The sequence below is a fragment of the Leptodactylus fuscus genome, chromosome 1 (assembly GCF_031893055.1).
Source record: "Leptodactylus fuscus isolate aLepFus1 chromosome 1, aLepFus1.hap2, whole genome shotgun sequence".
Lineage (NCBI taxonomy): Eukaryota > Metazoa > Chordata > Amphibia > Anura > Leptodactylidae > Leptodactylus > Leptodactylus fuscus.
Window position 1 is genome coordinate 301619330 of NC_134265.1, and position 19538 is coordinate 301638867.

The 19538-nt window shown below is 41.4% G+C and overlaps 1 long non-coding RNA gene across 1 annotated transcript in view; it reads right to left on the bottom strand.

Annotated features, from left to right (window-relative positions):
* LOC142183405 (uncharacterized) overlaps positions 1-15749 on the bottom strand; it is a 951200-nt gene extending 935451 nt beyond the window's left edge. Inside the window, exon 1 of the long non-coding RNA XR_012711773.1 lies at positions 15630-15749. This is a non-coding gene — a long non-coding RNA (uncharacterized LOC142183405). The remainder of the gene's footprint in view (positions 1-15629) is intronic.
* Between the last annotated feature and the right edge of the window lie 3789 nt (positions 15750-19538).

A 19538-nucleotide genomic window follows, 5' to 3' on the forward strand; every position in this document is an offset into this window, starting at 1 on the left:
AGGCATATGACATTGAATAAAGCTTGAATAAAGCTTGAATAAGCTTGAATAAGCTTGAATAAAGCTTTTAAAGCTCGTGGGTGAATACTGAATTGCCCAAGAGAGCTGAAGAAAGGAGAATGTCTTTTATTTTGTATGCACCTTCCTGGGTTTTCTTTAGTTATATTCTGGGGTTTGAAGTTACCCCAACTCAGAGTAAACAAGTTTGGTCCTAACCAGTGGCGTAACTAGGAATGGCGAGGCCCCATGGCAAACTTTTGACATGGCACCCCCCCCCCCCCCCGACTGACGCCGAAGACCCCAACCAACCGACTCCCTCCCCGCATTCCTGCGCACTATTATGCCCCATAGTGGCCCCTACACACACTATTATACCCCACAGTGGCCCCTGCACACAGTATTATTCCCCATAATGACCCCTGCACACACTAATATGCCCCATACTGGTCCCTGCACACAGTATTATGTCCACTGTGGACAACCATGAACAATTATTATACTCTGGGGTCTTTTCAGACCCCAGAGTATAAGAAATGGAGACTGAGGGAAATACCAACATAAAAAACACTGTTAATTACCTATCCCTGGCTCCGCCGCACCCCTCTGTGGTGTCGGCCATCTTCTATGACCTGGGACGTATGCCTCAGTCATGTGATGTAAGGGACATCACACAAGTAGGTCTGAAGCCTACCTGGAGCCCAGAGAGGTAAGCAACACTGTTTTTTATGTTCCCTTATCTCTCCTGGGCCTCCAATCATTGTACTCAGGGGTCTTTTCAGACCCCTGAGTATAATAATAGTGTTTGTAGGGCCCGTGACATCACTTACCGATCCCGGCACCTGCCAGGATCGGAAAGTAAATAGGGCCCATTACCGTCTGGAGTAACTCCAGCTGATAATGGCCTAGAAAAAAAAACAAAAACACAGTATTAGAGGCTGTCGCCATGCCCCGGGCTCGGTGAATCTTGCTGATGAACCTCATGAAAATTTATAAAACAAATCTTGTTATGTTTGGCCATCCTAACCTTTTTCTTGAATATTATTATGCCTGTAACAAGATTAAATGCAAATATTACTTAAATATCAAATGAAATGAAAACTCACAAGGCTGTGTTAAAACTGGCATGTGTGAACGCAGCCTAAGAAAGTTGAAAAGTAACTTATTAAACATTTGCTCGGTAGACTTTGTGTTGTAGCTCAGCTCAGTACAGATACATTTTAACAACTGACAAGAGACTGAGGCTGAACACATGAAACTCAGAAAGTTTAGTTTTTTTTTCTGAAACACATAGCTAAAAATCTCTTATTAATTAATTCACATGGGAGTCATTAGAAAAAGCTTCCTGTCACAAGAGAGCACATGTACTTCATGACAGCACCTGCAGCCTAAAAATCTCTTTGTACAAAGGCATCGCTACATTACTTCCTAAATTGTGTATGTCCAATAGATATGCCCAAAAGTATTGTTGTGACACTACCTTGAATGGAAAAAAATAGTTTTATTCAGTTCCAACAAAGAACAGTATAGCCGGATGAGCACACGCATACTATTTTGTTCATTCAGTTTTAAATAGGCCTGTAAAATGTGCAACACGGCATGTATGCAGAATACACTTACTCTATACGAAAATGGTGGGATACTAGTGTTTGGGCTACTGGTTGGAGGAAAGGTGAGAGCACATTGAAAAGGTGGTGTGCTGTATATCTGTGGTGATATTTCTATATCCCCTTTATACCATCAACGTTCTCTATAAGCCTTTTTAGCTATTGATCAGGTAGGTTAAAGGGCTTGTCCAGTTTCAGACAATACTGAGAAACAAATGTTATTGTTTGTATAGAATATGCAAATGTGTTTCCTAGGATGTAAATAAGGAAACACTGCCTCAGTATGCTGCCCTCTATTGGAAGCAGCTCCCTTGAACATCATTCCTGACTTTTCAACTTCTAGACCAGATTAAGGGGATATTGTCACTCCTTACGGAGAGAAGTCTCTCACCTCTTCCAAGTCAGTTCTCCCTAGACTGTGCTGATGAGATCCAATCAGATCGAAACGGCCGTCCACAGTTGGGATGATACTAACCTGGCAAAATCCTACATCATTGTAATTAAAGGCTTGTTGAAAAGTTGGGCATTATGTTCAAGGGAGCTGCTTCCAATAGAGAGCAGCATACTGAGGCAGTGTTTCCTTATTTACATCCTATGAAACACATTTTCATATTCTACCCACAATCCCCTGCAGTAGAGCGAAAATGGCTTTATAAGACTCCACACACCCACATGGTGGTCTCAATCTAAGAAGTGACAATATCCCCTTATATTGTTTGTATGATGAAAAATTGTACAATTTTCCAATATACTTTCAGTATCAATTCTTTGCAGTTTTCTAAATCTCTGCTTGCTGTCATTCATTGTTTACTTCTCATGGATAAAAATCAGTCCATGGTCATGCTCTATACAATTCAAGGTCATGAAATATTTAGTTCATGGTCATGTGATGTAAACACAGGTGCACAGCTTGTTACCAGGCAGATAAGCAGAGATCTAGAAAACTGTCAAGAATTGATACAGGAAGTATATTAGAAAATTGTGGAATTTTACACCTCATTATAAAAGTACATTATACACTTGTCTTTTGTTATTTGTCTGAAACTAGACAACCCCTTTGGGTAAGTTCAGACGGAGTACTTTGGACTGGAACCTGAGGCGGAGGCCGCCTCAGGTTCCAGTCCAAAATACGGGTAGCCGCGACTGAATGCAGGTGTACTGCACCGGCATCCAGGCGCACACTCCGCTCCAAATTAGGCCCAATGCATGGGCCTAGTCAGGAGGAGGGAGTGTCTTCAGGCCGAATCACGAGGCAAAATGGCCTGAAGAATGAGCTTCTCGCTTCTTTTTCCAGGGGCCGGAACAAACTGGCTCCCAGAAAAAAAGAACTGACCAGCTCCTATTGATTTCAATGGGAGCTGTCTTTTTGGTCAGGATTGAGGTGGATATGGATTCAAGAGGCCCCACAGTGAGGCAAATGGAAGTGGAGCTATTACATGTGCAGTAGCAGCCATGTATACTACACAAGGATTACATGACAGTCTAGTGATGTTACTCCTGTTGCATAAACCAGTTTCTTACAGTATGTTGGAAGCGTAACTGGTACATAGCCATTGGCATATACTGTACTGCATTTAGGGGTGCAGAGTTAGCAATTCCACTAGGGTCCTGTTGCTTTTTGGGGCACTGAGGCATTTTTACCACATTAGATGACATGACTTTATTATAAATGATACATTATAGGTGCAAACTCTCTTTACAGTTTTTGCATTAAGGCCTAGGTCCATAGTAGGGTTGAGCGATAAGGATCAGATCCCGATCGGCGATCGAGTAAATTTCACGACAGCGATCGGGTTCCAATCCCGCCTAAAAAGGTCGGGACGGGAATTCTGATCCCGATCACTCAACCCACTTACCTGCACAGAACCGCTGCCATTCCCCGGAGCTCCCAGCTGTTGTTCTCTGTCCTCTTCTCTCTTTCACACTCCGGCAAGGTGCCGTGTGCACCCCTGCCTCCCTAGGGTAGTGTTACTAATGCTGGGAGTAGGCGGGGCTTGTTGTCGATTAGGAGAGTGTGGGCGGGTACAGGGAGGGGAGATGTGAGTGATGCACTCACGTCTCCCCACTCTGTACCCGCCTACACTGTCCTAAGCCACAACAAGCCCCGCCTTCTTCCAGCATCAGTAACACTAGCCTAGGGAGGTGGGGGTGCCTGGAGCTCCAGGGAGCGGTGTACACACCGGGAGGTGAGGTGGCAGGGGTTCGGTGCAGGTAAGTGGGGGTGACTAAGTAGCCGGCTGATTTTTTAATCACTACACAACAGGGAGTCCAAAAATTGAAGCCTTCGATTTTCGGACTCCACGCCGTGTAGCGAACAGGATCATTTTTAAAATCTGATTTTCAATCATTAAAAAATCCCATTGACTTGCATTAGGATCGGAATTGGGATCGGGATCGGGTTCGGATCTAAAATGATCAGAAATCGGATTTTAAAAACGATCCTGAATTCTCAAGATCGGCTCAACCCCAGTCCTTAGAGTTATGTCTATAAGTAGGTGCATATTTGTCTCATAGGTTCCCCATGTAGAAGCTGTTCTATTTCCAGATACTATTTCACTTACAGAAAGGTGAAGGTTTTCATTTGTTGCATAATATGAAACAACTAAATACAAACACATTATTAAAATAAACTTTGTCTCAATATACACTGATGAGAATCTATATATACATATGATAAACAGTTTTCTTGTAGATATGTGCATACAGATAATTTCATGTGCAGACTGGGTTGCCTTTCCCTATAGAATATTAATTTTATGGTTAAAGTGATATTTTTTATTCTTAACACCATGAGACATATGCCATGAATTTCTGTTAACTCAGCTGAGACACAGCTGGTCTGGTGCCATGTTGGATCGCACAGAACGCCAGCTGGGTTCAGGAGTGCATAAGAACCCTATGCCGGAGGCTGATTAAAGTTCAGCACACTGCCAAGGAGACATATTACATCTTAGTGGGACAGACACACAGTTGTTGCCATTTTGCAAAGTGTTAGAAACAGTTATAAATTATCTTGATTTTCTTTCCAAAAGGATGTCATTGAAATGTAATTGTTCAGTGATGAGTATATTTGTCAGAAATATAGAAAGTGGCAGAAATGTGAATTATGTTAATAGGAGGAGAACAGATTACAGATATTAATGTAATTAATAAAGAATAGCGTTACATATTTGTATAGGATAACTCAATTGTCATTAAGGTGCTCATGTCATGGTAATGTTGCACTTGAATTATGTCAACATTCTTTATATTGTATTATTTTTATAATGGGGCCTTCTGCTTTAGGCCATGTACACACAAACCAGATATCTTCCACTTGGAAATTGGACTGACAACGTTTGTAAAATTTGCTTGTGTTACTTTTAGGAAGGGGTGTTTTGTAGAGGTTGTATGTGGTGCAACAAAAAGTTTCCCATTGGAGAAGTTTGCAAGTGAATTTAGTGGCAATTGATTGAAGGCAGAGTTCCCCTATAACTACACAGCCATAGTTAAAGTCAGGGCCCCACATATCGTAAACATCACGATTTGGCCACGGCGGACATTGTGGCATTTTTCATTAACTGCGAAATGATTGGGATTCTGGCTAATCCTATCCACACATTTCAGAAAATAATTTGCAGTGTAAGGCTGCATTCACACAGAGTAACGTTGGCGTTTTTTGTGCTTATTTTGGCACATAGCGCCGCGTTAACGCCGCATTAATGCCGCGTATATGCCGAGTTTGTGCCGCGCTATTTTGCGGTCGTGTTAAACGGCGCAAACGCTGCGTATACGCGGCGTTAACGCGGCGCTATGTGCCAAAATAAGCACAAAAAACGCCAACGTTACTCTGTGTGAATGCAGCCTAAATGCTGCAATTTGAAAAATGGAAGTGTTTTTGCAAATCGCAACATGTCAATCATACCTATGGAAACTTTGCAGAATTTCTATGAAAAGTGATGTGGGAGAAACCATGATGAGTTTCCACCGCAATTTTTCACGCAGCGCTTTTTGCTACTCTCTCTATGTAGGGCTTAGTATAACCCCTCGTTCACATCTGCATTTGGTAATTCATTCGGGGAGTCCGCATGGGGACCCCCCGAATAGAATACCAAACGCATTGACAAGCAGTGTGTAGTGAATGCACACGGACCCCATAGACTATAATGGGGTCCATGTGCTCTCCTCATGCTGCGCACATGAATCATGCGGACATGAAAGTAGATCATGAAGTACTTTTCTATGCGGGCAGCATGGGGAGAGCACATGGACCCCATTATAGTCTACGGGGTCCATGTGCTTTCATTGCACACCGCTTGTCAATGCAGTTGGTATTCCATCCCCATGCGGACTACCTGAAAGGATTACCAAACGCAGATGTGAACGAGGGGTAAGACTCAAGCTCATTGCTGCTCTTTGCTTGTCTACACAGTGGATGTTTCTAGGCACCCCACCTGAAGTCATAGCAAAGAATCTTTATGGCATGGTTTCCCAGCATTTTTAGGTCCGTACCATATTGTCAAAGAATATTTAAAGTGCTAGATCAGTCAAAATTTGACTTGCTTAACTTGGATCCAAGTGTTGCAGCTGTTATTGTGCTGCTTCTGTTAGTACAGTTGTTTTTGCCAGTGCCTGGATTCATGGCTATCATACTATGCACATTAGGGGAGATTTACTGAGCTAAATGTGCCAGAATTCTGGCTTGATTTGTTCCATAAAAATGGTGTACATGCTGTGAATCATATTTATTATGTAACAACGTGGGCCAAAAAAATTGTGGCAAAATTGTAGTGCAATATAATCCAACTAATAGGTATTTAGAACTTAGAGCAGACAGTCTAAAGATTAAGCAAATGTATCATCATTTAGACTAGAGCCTGCAAATCTGCTAAATTAATTTTCAGCGTCAAAGTGAAAATTTTTAGAAATGTGGTTTATGTTTTTTTTTTGCAGTTGCGAATCAAATTTTGCTCTGTGTTTTGTATATAAAGTAAATCCCATTGCAATACAGTCCTATGAAAAAGTTTGGGCACCCCTATTAATCTTAATCATTTTTAGTTCTAAATTTTTTGGAGTTTGCAACAGCCATTTCGGTTTGATATATCTAATAACTGATGCACACAGTAATATTTCAGGATTGAAATGAGGTTTGTTGTACTAACAGAAAATGTGCAATAGCATTAAACCAAAATTTGACCGGTGCAAAAGTATGGGCACCTCAACAGAAAAGTGATATTAATATGCAGTAGATCCTCCTTTTGCAAAGATAACAGCCTCTAGTCACTTCCTGTAGCTTTTAATCAGTTCCTGGATCCTGGATGAAGGTATTTTGGACCATTCCTCTTTACAAAACAATTCAAGTTCAGTTAAGTTTGATGGTCGCCGAGCATGGACAGCCCACTCTCAAATGATCTGAAAACAAAGATTGTTCAGCATAGTTGTTCAGGGGAAGGATACAAAAAGTTGTCTCAGAGATTTAACCTGTCAGTTTCCACTGTGAGGAACATAGTAAGGAAATGGAAGACCACAGGGACAGTTCTTGTTAAGCCCAGAAGTGGCAGGCCAAGAAAAATATCAGAAAGGCAGAGAAGAAGAATGGTGAGAACAGTCAAGGACAATCCACAGACCAGCTCCAAAGAGCTGCAGCATCATCTTGCTGCAGATGGTGTTACTGTGCATCGGTCAACAATACAGCGCACTTTGCACAAGGAGAAGCTGTATGGGAGAGTGATGAGAAAGAAGACGTTTCTGCAAGCATGCTACAAACAGAGTCCCCTGAGGTATGCAAAAGCACATTTGGACAAGCCAGTTTCATTTTGGAAGAAGGTCCTGTGGACTGATGAAACAAAGATTGAGTTGTTTGGTCATACAAAAAGGCGTTATGCATGGCTCTAAAAAAAACAGCATTCCAAGAAAAACACTTGCTACCCACTGTAAAATTTGGTGGAGGTTCCATCATGCTTTGGGGCTGTGTGGCCAATGCCAGCATCGGGAATCTTATTAAAGTTGAGGGTCGCATGGATTCCATCAGTATCAGCAGATTCTTGAGAATAATGTTCAAGAATCAGTGACGAAGTTGAAGTTATGCTGGGGATGGATATTTCAGCAAGACAATGATCCAAAACACCGCTCCAAATCGACTCAGGCATTCATGCAGAGGAACAATTACAATGTTCTGGAATGGCCATCCCAGTCCCCAGACCTGAATATCATTGAACATCTGTGGGATGATTTGAAGCGGGCTGTCCATGCTCGGCGACCATCAAACTTAACTGAACTTGAATTGTTTTGTAAAGAGGAATGGTCCATAATACCTTCATCCAGGATCCAGGAACTGATTAAAAGCTACAGGAAGCAACTAGAGGCTGTTACCTTGGGAAAAGGGGGATCTACTAAATATAAATGTCACTTTTCTGTTGAGGTGCCCATACTTTTGCACCGGTCAAATTTTGGTTTAATGCATATTGCACATTTTCTGTTAGTACAATAAACCTCATTTCAATCCTGAAATATTACTGTGTCCATTGGTTATTAGATATATCAAACTGAAATGGCTGCTGCAAACACCAAAATATTTAGAACTAAAAATGATTAAGATTAATAGGGGTGCCCAAACTTTTTCATAGGACTGTAGATGTGTAATCCATGCCACAAGACAGAGGCATTTGCCCATAAGTCACTAAAGGCAAACAAACTTTATTTTCTTTCTTAATACAACTACACACAAATACAACATTTAGGTAAAATTACCAACACCTACAGAAAAGTAAACGACACTTTCAAAAATTTTCATTGACAGATAGTATAAATAATTACACAAACATATCTTCTACCTGACAGCTGTCATGATAATGTCTGCATGCTAAATACATTATGCCAATGTTGGGCATTAAGCATTTTGTTGTTTTTAGTTACATCTCACTGGGGACATGCATCTTATAAAGAAATGTGGCTGTACCAAATAAGCCGCTACTGAAATCTGACACTTTACAACTATACTTTCAAAAGAACAATTCACTTACAGCAACGTGAAGATTTCTATAACATTTATACTGTCAGAACAATTGCGCAGATCATAAAAATCAAGTATGTAATAATGTTCTTTGTAACAGAACTTGTATCTTTCCTTATACAGCTGTCATATTTCTGAACACAGATCAATTTGCAATTATAAATTACAAAAGAAAGATTCATTTTGCAAAAGTAACCAAATTAATACATAATCCCCCAAAAAGGAACAGCGACAGTGTCTGCCATAATACGTTATGTACCCTGTTCTATGAAAATATCTGTTTATCCTATCACAGCTATCTATCTATCTATCTATCTATCTATCTATCTATCTATCTATCTATCTATCTATCTATCTACCTATCTACCTATCTACCTATCTATCCACACTGTCTACCAATAAGTATTTGGACACCTGTGGTAGAATAGAAAAACATCATTTATTCATGTTCAATAGTTGGTAGACCCCAGCAGATGCTTCTTTATGGATGATATTGATCGACACAATACTCCCAGATGCCTGATGAAACTCCTGGTGTATGTGAGCCATTGGTTGGGTGCAGTTTCTCAGGCCAGCACTCATTGTTCTCTATCTCCCAGTTTCGAGGGTCTGCCAACTCGGAGCACATTCCGATAATCACAGTTCTCTTTCCACTTTGTAATCACATAGGCCACATAGGTCGATTTTGGATAATTCAGTTCACCTGCTATGTCCCTTAAGGATCAACCATTCCTGTGGTACCCCACAATTACTCCTTTCTCGAAATCAGACAACTCTGCACTTTGTAGAAGAAAAAATGGAGACAAGGATCCACGCGTTGACAGCACAACCTATATTGTTTTGTGCACTTGAAAAAGGGTGTTTTACCACCCGAAATTCGTTGTGCTGTACTGTGTTATATTCCATTAAAGCTGGTCTTAACGACACGTTTGTTTCCTGCTTCCTGCTTCTCATGCACGACCTCGGAACACGGATCCTTGTCTCCATTTTTACTTCTGCTTACCTCCCTGGTTTTCCGGTGTTTGTTAATGGAACCGCTGCCACTCTCACCAAGAATCATCTACCATATAACTGCATCTTTGGGTATTGTGACTCCATCACAACTCCATCAGGTGAGAGGCCAACTGGTCGTTTTTTACTCTTCTAACTTTTGTCCTATTCTAATAGTGTCTACTACACTTAGTGCGCTCGGTGTCTCCTTTTTTCTTTTTTTTAACTCTGCACTTCATGGCATCTTGCATGTGACTAATGCCAATGCACTAATGCCAATGCTGTTTCCCATTTAACGGCAGAAGGCGTGACGTACATCATGACCGCAGATATCTTCATTTGCATGGGTATCCAAATACTTATTGGTAGACAGTGTATCTATCTATCTATCTATCTATCTATCTATCTCTCTTGATATGTTTTTGTTTGACCACAGCGGTGGTCATGCATGACTTAAAGAGGACCTTTCACATCCTCGGGCACATAAGGTGTAATACAGGCTTTCCTGTTCTGTTCCCCGCTGAAGAGCTATATGTGCCATTACCTAGCTCTTTAGTGTCAGAGGGGCGTTTCTGATAGTCTGTCAGGAAAGCCTTTCCTCACAGTAACATCTATTGCGCTGTACTGTTTGAGAGGGGCATTCCTTACCACCTGGCCATGACGCTGAGCGATGAGGAACACTTACTCCTGATAGTACTCATCCATAGACGAGGGCTGGGGGGGCAGTCCTCACCGTTCAGTGCACTGTTGGCTTTCTAGTAGTGTATTACACTGCATGTGCACCAGGACATGAATGGTTCGCTTTAAATATCTCCATTGACACAAGCCATTTAGCAACTTCAAAATTCCTGTGGCTTGCTTCCTTCTTTGGCCTATGGTAACAGTAACCAACAAGAAGGGACACACACTAGACCTAATTTTCACCCACCACGTTTCCCTAAATAAACTGAAACACTCCTGTACTTTTATCTGACCACAACTTGCTTACTTTCTCCACCTTTCTTCAACTACCACTTCAGTCCAAAAACTAACACATCCTTACTACTCTTTTTAAAACAGCCCTAACCCACCTCTTCCTCCTATCACTAACCACTGTCTCCTTTCCCTCTCCCCTTAAACACACAATCATCACCCCCATCTTTACAAAAAAAATTCTCTTGACCCATGTATCAAGCTACTATTTCATATCATCATGCCCATTTGCCTCAAGAATCTTTGAACCAAAAGTCAAACTCAAGCTATCCTCCTACATATTGTCCAACTCACTACTTGATCACTTATAGTCTACTTCAGACCCCATAACTCCACTGAAACTGCATTAAACAAAGTTGCTAATGATCTACTTGCAGGTCTACTGTGTTCTAGACCCGTGCTATGCCTTTGACACACTTAACTACTCTTCTCTGCTAAAGGCCCTTTTATTCTTTTGCATTGCAGACTTGACCATCTGCTAGATCACTTCATACCTCACAAATCGCATTTTTTGCGTCAATCATTCACAAAAAACTCTTCACATCACCCTCTTACTGTTAAGATCCCACAAGGTTCCTCCTAGCACCCCTGCACTTCTCCATCTATACCCGGGGCCCAGGAAAGCATGGCTTTTAATACCACTGCTATAGGGATGACATGTTGATATATAGCTCTCTGGCTCAGACATTGCGGCTCTTCAACGCAAAGTTGTCTATCAGCTGTAGCCTCCTTCTTGTCCTTCCACTTCTTAAAACTCAAACTGGATAAAACAAAATTCATCATCTCTCTCCAGATCACTCAGCCCCCTATCTGACCTACCAATGATAGTTGATGGTTCCACTCTCACCGGTCTCAAAAGTCTGATTCCTTCTGATAGCCTTTGATTCTTGAACAGGGCCAGGCAAATCTTTTCTTTTCTTTAAAATGTTGGAGCATTTCAGGGTAAATAATAGTTGTTTCCGAGAAGGTTTTGGACAGTTTAGGTTTTTTCTGCTGAATTTCTCCACAAAGTGGGAATGGGAAACGCCACGTGGGGCCCTGAACTAAAGGGGTTTTGGTCTTGTGGTCTTTTTGATACTAATCTTCAGTACACCAGGAACCCTGTGCACAATGGCTGTTCTAGCCAGCCTCAAACAGTATACAGAGCAGGATCCATAAAGCACACACTATACAGTATAGTGTGCAGTGGTCGGAGTAGTGCAGTCCTGATCCAGTTCACATGAACGGCTCCAATATTGATCAAAAAACCCTTTTAACTCACAATTCTCTACTAGAGCATTTGGAAGTGAATCAAACCAGACAACAGAAATGTGGATTGTATTTTGTATTGCATTTGATAATAACATGGTCAACTATATTGAATTAGCTATATCTTTAAAAAATAACATGAAAATGAGTAAAATTTACACCATTGTTTCAGTGTTTTCTAAGTAGTATTCCTTTGGGACGCTTTGCATTTATGTCGATCACAAACTTTTAAACAATACTTGTTAAATGTAAGTATAGAGTAAGCTTATTCTTGTATTGTTCAAGTTCTACACAAGATATATTGGTTTTACAATAAATGATTTTGTATAGTGTTTTTATACCTGGTCTAAAAGACAAATCTCTTTGTCTGCTAATGAAAGAAAATCTCTTAGTGTTGTGAATGCCTTTGGCAGGTTGTAAAGCGTTGCTTACCATCCATGTGACAACGACGTTCCAAGCCTAATACTACATGACAGATTCTCTATAGTCATATTTATTGAAGCTCATTGAATTTTGCAAAAAAACGGGGAGGATGCAGCATCGGCATTTATTTTTTAGAACTTGTCTTTCACAGATATGTTTTGTTTTTTTGACGAGGGACACACAAAAATGTAATTTACCCTCAGATTCTCATAAATACAGGCTTGAGATTAAATCAATATTTTCCAAGCCTTTAGAAGTTTTTAAATGTGTGTTAGAGAAAACATTGCTCAAGGTTTCCAATTTCAGGCATTTGAAAGAACAAAATTTTTCCCTACATTATGGATTTTCCACAAACAATTAGAAAAGCGTAAAAGAATGATTTTTTATTTTTTTTTGATAAATGCGTATTGTCCATGTTAATGACCGCACTGTTAGTTAATGCTACATGTAAAAGTATGACTACGGCAGAAATAAGGCTGTCTTCATCACTAACTGTAATTTATGCATTTAATTTGGTTGCTTCAGGCATTATGTATCTTATCAATATAGTATTATTATGCAGTTACTATGACTTGTTTATCTTAATGCAGAATTGCATGGGCGAGATTGCTTCTGATAAGTTTATTGCTAGAAACCATTAAAAGGCAAGCACATTTTTCACATCATATTAATCAGTGTTTTCAGTGAGAAATGGCAGGGCTGGCACAGAACTAGGGAAATGAAACCATGATTTTACTAGGAAATCTACTTTAATAATGAACAATCTGGCCATGCAGTTTGATCCTTATGCTTAAAATGAATACTGAACAACATGATTAGGATTCAGTTTAGCTACAAACAATAGTCAAAAGGCAAGACGTCTTGTTATTCCAGGTTATTCCAGACATCTTCAGGGTATCTTCATCACTTCCAGTGCAATAAATAGCATATTGTACTTGGCTGGGTAAATGGGTCACACATAGTAAAAAAGTCTTCATATTTGATACAATACAGATTTGTTGTTAATCAATTAATTATGCGAGCTACTGTAACAATACTATATATATCAGAAACAATACTACATTACCACGCAGGAACCCTAAACCGCCTTGACATCCGTACACTCTCAGACTCTCTCCTACCACTGGCTGACATATCCTCACTCCAGAATGCAGATGCCGCTGCTGCCTTCTATAATACCACCATTACTTCAACCTTAGAATTTGTGGCTCCCTTCACAATCACCAGGGCCCGGCCGGTGAATAGGCAACCCTGGCACCCCAACCTGACTAAAAAAACTGAGACTGGCCTCACAGGACTTCCTCAGGTATAAAGAGGCAATACTTGCATTCAAGAATGCACTCACCTCTGCAAAGCAGATCTACTTCACCACACTCATATCTGTCCTATCCACAACCCCAAACAGCTATTCACTACCTTCAACTCTCTTCTCCATTCTCCTATGCCCTCTCTGACATCACTTATCTCAGCTGGTGATTTTGCCTCTTATTTTAAAAGTAAAATTGACACCATCAGAGACAGTCTCATCCTACTCCTTCAGTAACCCCTCTACCCAACTGCTTGTTGCTCTTCATCTTTAACCTGTTTCTCCACCATCACTGATGAAAAACTCTCCTCCCTAATCTCTAAATCCCACCTCACCTCCTGTGTGCCTGACCTGATCCAGTCACATCTCATCCATAAACTCACTGAAGTTATTAATCCAGCCCTAACCCATCTCTTCAATCCATCCCTAACCAATGGATCCTTCCCTTCAATACTCGGTCCTCCTCTTGTTTGACCTCTCCTCTGCCTTTGACAACATGGACCATTCCCTCTTGTTAGAAACACTCTCATCCCTTGGTATCTCAAATCTTTTCCTTTACTGGATTTCCTCATACCACACCAACCACATATTCAGCATCTCCTACTCGCACACCACCTCCTCACTATACCCTCTTTCTGTAGGTGTCCCCCAAGGCTCCGTCATAGGACCCTTCCTGTTCTCCATCTACACCCTTGGCCTGGGCCAACTCATAGAATCTCATGGTTTTCATTACCATTGCTATACTGATGACACCCAAATATAGCTCTCTGGGCAAGACATTATCTCTCTGCTCCAAATTATCTAGTAGTCGTAGACTCCTTTCTCTCCTGCTGCTTTCTCAAACTCAGCATGGAGAAAACAGAGTTCCTCATCTTCGCCCTACCTCATATGGCCCTTCAACCTGACCCATCTATAAATGTTAATGAAACCACTCTTACCCCTGTCCCACAGGTCCGTTGCCTTGGGCTAACCCTGGACTCTGACCTATCTTTCAAGTCGCATGTTTAAACCCTCAACACCTCCTGCTGCCTCCAACTCAAGAACATCCATCGAATCTGCCCCTTCCTCACCCCAGAAACTGAAAAGATGGTCGTCATTGCCCTCATAATCTCCCACTTAGATTATTGTAACACCCTTCTCCATGGCCTCCCAACAAGTACTGTCACTCCCCTCCAGTCCACCTTAAACTGTGCTGCTTGCTTAATATACCTCTCCCCAGTTCTTCATCGGCTGCTCCTCTCTGCCAGTCCCTTCATTGGCTACTAGAGATGAGCGAGTAGTACTCGATCGAGTAGGTATTTGATCGAATACTACGGTATTCGAAATACTCATACTCGATCGAGTACCACTCGCTGTTCGAATGTAAAAGTTCGATGCAGAACCAGCATTGATTGGCCGAATGCTATACAGTCGGCCAATCAATGCTGGTTCTTCTCCTACCTTTAGAAGTCTTCTCCGTGCAGCTTTGCCGTGGTGTCTTCTGGCTCTGAATTCACTCTGCCAGGCATCGGGCCTGGGTAGAGCCGACTGCGCATGTCCGCTTGTAGTGTGGGCATGCGCAGTCGGCTCTGCCCAGGCCCGATGCCTGGAAGAGTGAATGAAGAGATGGAAGACGCCGCGGGGACACTGCAAGGAGAAGACTGCATGGAGGATCCAGCCCGACCCTCACTCGTGGACTTGGTAAGTATAATTTGATCGAACGTTGCCTACCCCTGAAACAAGCATTTTCCCCCCATAGACTATAATAGGGTTTGATATTCAATTCGAGTAGTCGAATATTGAGGGGCTACTCGAAACGAATATCGAACCTCGGACATTTTACTGTTCGCTCATCTCTATTGGCTACCCATTGCCCAACAAATAGAGTTCAAGTTACTAATGCTAACATACAAAGCCATACACAACCTGTCCCTTCAATATATCTCTGACCCAAAGACCCCTTACTCCGCTTTGCTCTTATCCGCTCTTAACATAACCGTCTCCAAGATTTCTCCCTTTCATCCCCCATAGTCTGGAACTCCTTGCCAAGACTGACCCCACACTCACAAGATTCAAGAAGGCCCTGAAGACTCACCAGTTCAGGAAAGCCTACAACCTCCAATAACGCTACTGTCACCACACCGCCATCTGAACAGTCTCTACCCTCACCTTCTGTCTCTATCCCTCTTCCCTCATAGACTGTAAGCCTTTGCAGGAAGGGCCCTCTATCCCACTATGCCAGTCGGTCATTGTTAGTAATATATTTGTTTATATATTTTGTGTAATGTATGTGCACCCTCAAATGTAAAGCAGCATAGAATTAATAGTACTATATAAATAAATAATAACAACAATATATGCCAAATGTTAGGGCTTTCTGCAGATATGCCATGTGCCACTACAGTACTTCTTACACCGGCATGTACTGAAGCACATTTAACTGCTTTTTCTCTGCCTGGATTCTTACCTTACTTTTGGCACATAACGTATGTCTACATATACTGTATACTCTACAATTGCATTTATTTCTCTTATACCCATCCTATCCCACTGAAGAAGGTGATAAATCACCAAAACGTCTGGGAAAGACTTATCCAGGTTTTACAAAATTATATGCCAAATACTGCATGACCATCATTCTTTATTGCTGCGTGAATGAGGGTACTGATGTTACCAATGGTGAAGTACCCAAAAATTATATCTTCACTATTAGAGATAAGCGAACACTAAAATGTTCGAGGTTCGAAATCCAATTCGAACAGCCGCACACTGTTCGACTGTTTGAACGGATTTCGAACCCCATTATAGTCTATGGGGGGAAATGCTCGTTTCAGGGGTATGCAAAATTCGATAAAATTATATTTACCAAGTCCACGAGTGACGGTTGGGCTGGATTCTCCTTGAAGTCTTCTCCCAGCGCAGCGCCCCCGCAGCGTCTTCCGGCTGGAATTCACTTTGCCTAGGCATTGAGGCCTGCGCGGTCGGCTCTGCCTGGCCCGACACCTGAGCAGAGCCGACTGCACATGCGAATTCCAGCCGGAAGATGCCGCGGGGACGCTGGACGGAGAAGACTTCTAAAGGTAAGACAAGAACCAGCGTTGATTGGAAAAATGTATAGCATTCTGCCAATCAACGCTGGTTCTGCATTGAACCTTAAACTTCGAACAGCTAGTAGTGTTCGATCGAGTACGAGTATTTCGAATACCGTAGTATTCAATCAAACACCTACTCGATCGAACACTACTCACTCATGTCTATTCACTATGCATCACAAATTGGAGTGCTTGGATTTATCTTTACACAAATCAGAAATGGACATTTTGTCCTCAGTCTCTGTTCATGTTTTGGGATTGTAAATTTAAGCGCTGAAATATTAAAACAGCTTTCATTTTTTTGAAGGTACATTAAATGGCCTGTTTCCTTCTAAAAAGTCCCATTTGCAGAGAGTCCCATCTACAGACAGCTACTTTGAGGTTGTTGCCTCACTTCAGCACAGAGCAGGATACTAGGGTAATATAGATGGGACTCTCTTCTTTTTGCAGGAGGTATTCTGGCTTGGCTATTATTCCAATATTATGCCTTAGGGAGCCAGATTTTGATGTGGAATTTGCTTCAAAATTTGCCCCTTCACAATAGCGGTTTGTTCCCGCTCACTGAAAAACGAAGCGAACTGCCCTTTCTTCAGGTGGATTCCGCGGCTGATTCAGCTGCGGCGCCCACCTTGCGACAGCACCCTCTTAACTAGGCCCATTCATTTGGGCCTGATCCAGAGCAGAAAGCCGCAATGGGATGCTGGTGCTGGCATCCGCGACGGAATGTGCAAACGCGGAACCCCCATGTGAACTAACCCTTAGGTTTCTTTGCAAACTTGCATTAATATATAGGGAGCTAGATTCCAAAAGGTGGTGCTAGAAGCAAGTTCCTTTTTCCACCAATGAGGTATTATTTGAATATTCCTTACCTTTCACTGAACCAAAACTTAAGAACTTAACAAATACCATTCCTATGCATGCTAAATTTTACTTTGCACTAATGGTTCTGTTATTTTAGCAAGAGACTTATTTGCTACATTACATATGCCCGTGGTAAATGGATGTATTACTACAGGTCTGGCCTGTGCTGCAACACTAACTTTAATCTCAACTGTTACCAGTCATGCGACATAAATTCCATGTACAAGAGCATTTGTCCACTAAAATGTTGGCTAAATGTTCCTACTGTGCAAGAATAATTCCCTCAATTACCATTTACAGTGAGGCAAAGAAAAAAACAAACTTTCAGCCCGTTCCTTTAACTAAGACTGCATAATTCATAATTCTTCTAATTATTTCTATTATATATATAAGATAAAATAATCCTTTAATAGTCCTACCATGGGGAAATTCAGTTGTCAGGGTAAGTAAACCAGAAATGCAGCGGAAAAGACAATACAAATTTACACTACCACCAAATGTCCTGGAGAAGAAAGGCTAATATACTGTTTTTTAAGACTTTGCCATACCCCTGAGAAATGATAAATCAAACAATAAAATGAATTTCCGGCACTCAAAATTGATGCTGCCAAAAGTGTAAATTTTTATTTATATCTGACAAAAAAACTAACAGACGTTTCGATCTGGTATAGACCTTCTTCCCTTCTTTGGTTTGTCGGTATGCAGGTGCAAAAGAAGTGGAAGCCAAAACGGTTAGGGGTAAGGTGTCCAGGTCCTGGACCGTTTTGGCTTCCACTTCTTTTGCACCTGCATACCGACAAACTGAAGAAGGTCTATACCAGACCAAAACATCTGTTCGTTTTTTGTCGGATGTTAATAAAAATTTACACTTTTGGAAGCATCAATTTTGAGAGCTGGAAAGTCATTTTATTGTATATCATGGCTGTGAGAAGCCTTTCCCTGGCACCATATACCTAAGACCGAATGGCGGTACATTATTATTGATAAATCAAACAATTTACCAGTGGATTGTCCTGCTATAGTTTGGCAGCAACCATATGGACACAACACTTTGCTGTGCTAATGTTTGCTGTTTACTTATCTGCACTATATACATTGTTTTATGCTAGTATTGTGGTTATGTTCATATATTCAGGAAGAGAGTCTCCATTCAGGTCCTTAGTCTCCCTGACCATTGACACATATGTGAAAACTTCATTCAAACGGGACATCACCATTGTGCCATGGATTGCTTAAAGCACTTATACGTGGGTAGATCAACAAAGAGCAGAGATCAAATGGAGACTTGGGGGGCATTTATACGGAGTAAAGTAGCGCTGATTCTGCCACGATAACTCATGGCAGAATCAGCAATGATAAAAACACTCCCATTGAGTTCAATGGGTTCCGTCTTCCGCACAGAACCCATTGAACTCAATGGAAGTCTTTTTTTTATCAGCTCCACTTTACTCCGTGTGAATGCTCCTTTACAGATGGAATCCTCACCAAATGGAAATGTGGCGATGCATTTTTTTTAAAATTATATTAAGCATCTGCAGAGGTCGGGGCCCCACATGGACTAAACACCATAGTTTGGCCGCAGCAGGAAAAACCTGTGGAGTTTTACAATCCCTAGCAAATCCCAGCCACACATTGTGGGAAAATATGTACAGCAGACACGCTGCGATATTCAAAACCGTTGTGTTTTTGGAAATCATAGCATGTCATTTATACCTACAGAAATGCCAGCGGTTTCCCTATAGGTATAATGGAAGCAGAAAGTCCACCGTGGAAACCTCTGCGGTCTTTCTGTGGATAGCTCTGCGGGAAAAACCGTGGTGTGTTGCTGCCACGATTTTTCCCGCAATGCTTTTTTGCTGTGGCCCGATACATGGAGCCTCAGCCATAATTATTCAATAATTGTACAATAAAAAGTTATAGCACAAAATTCTTTATCTATGCTTGTTGAATGAATTGTTAGCATGCTAATCTCAGCTGGTTTGCTTTCTTATTTTGCTTTTTTTTCATTTTTATAATAAATAGAGATGAGCGAGTAGTATTCGATCGAGTAGGTATTCGATCGAATATTACGG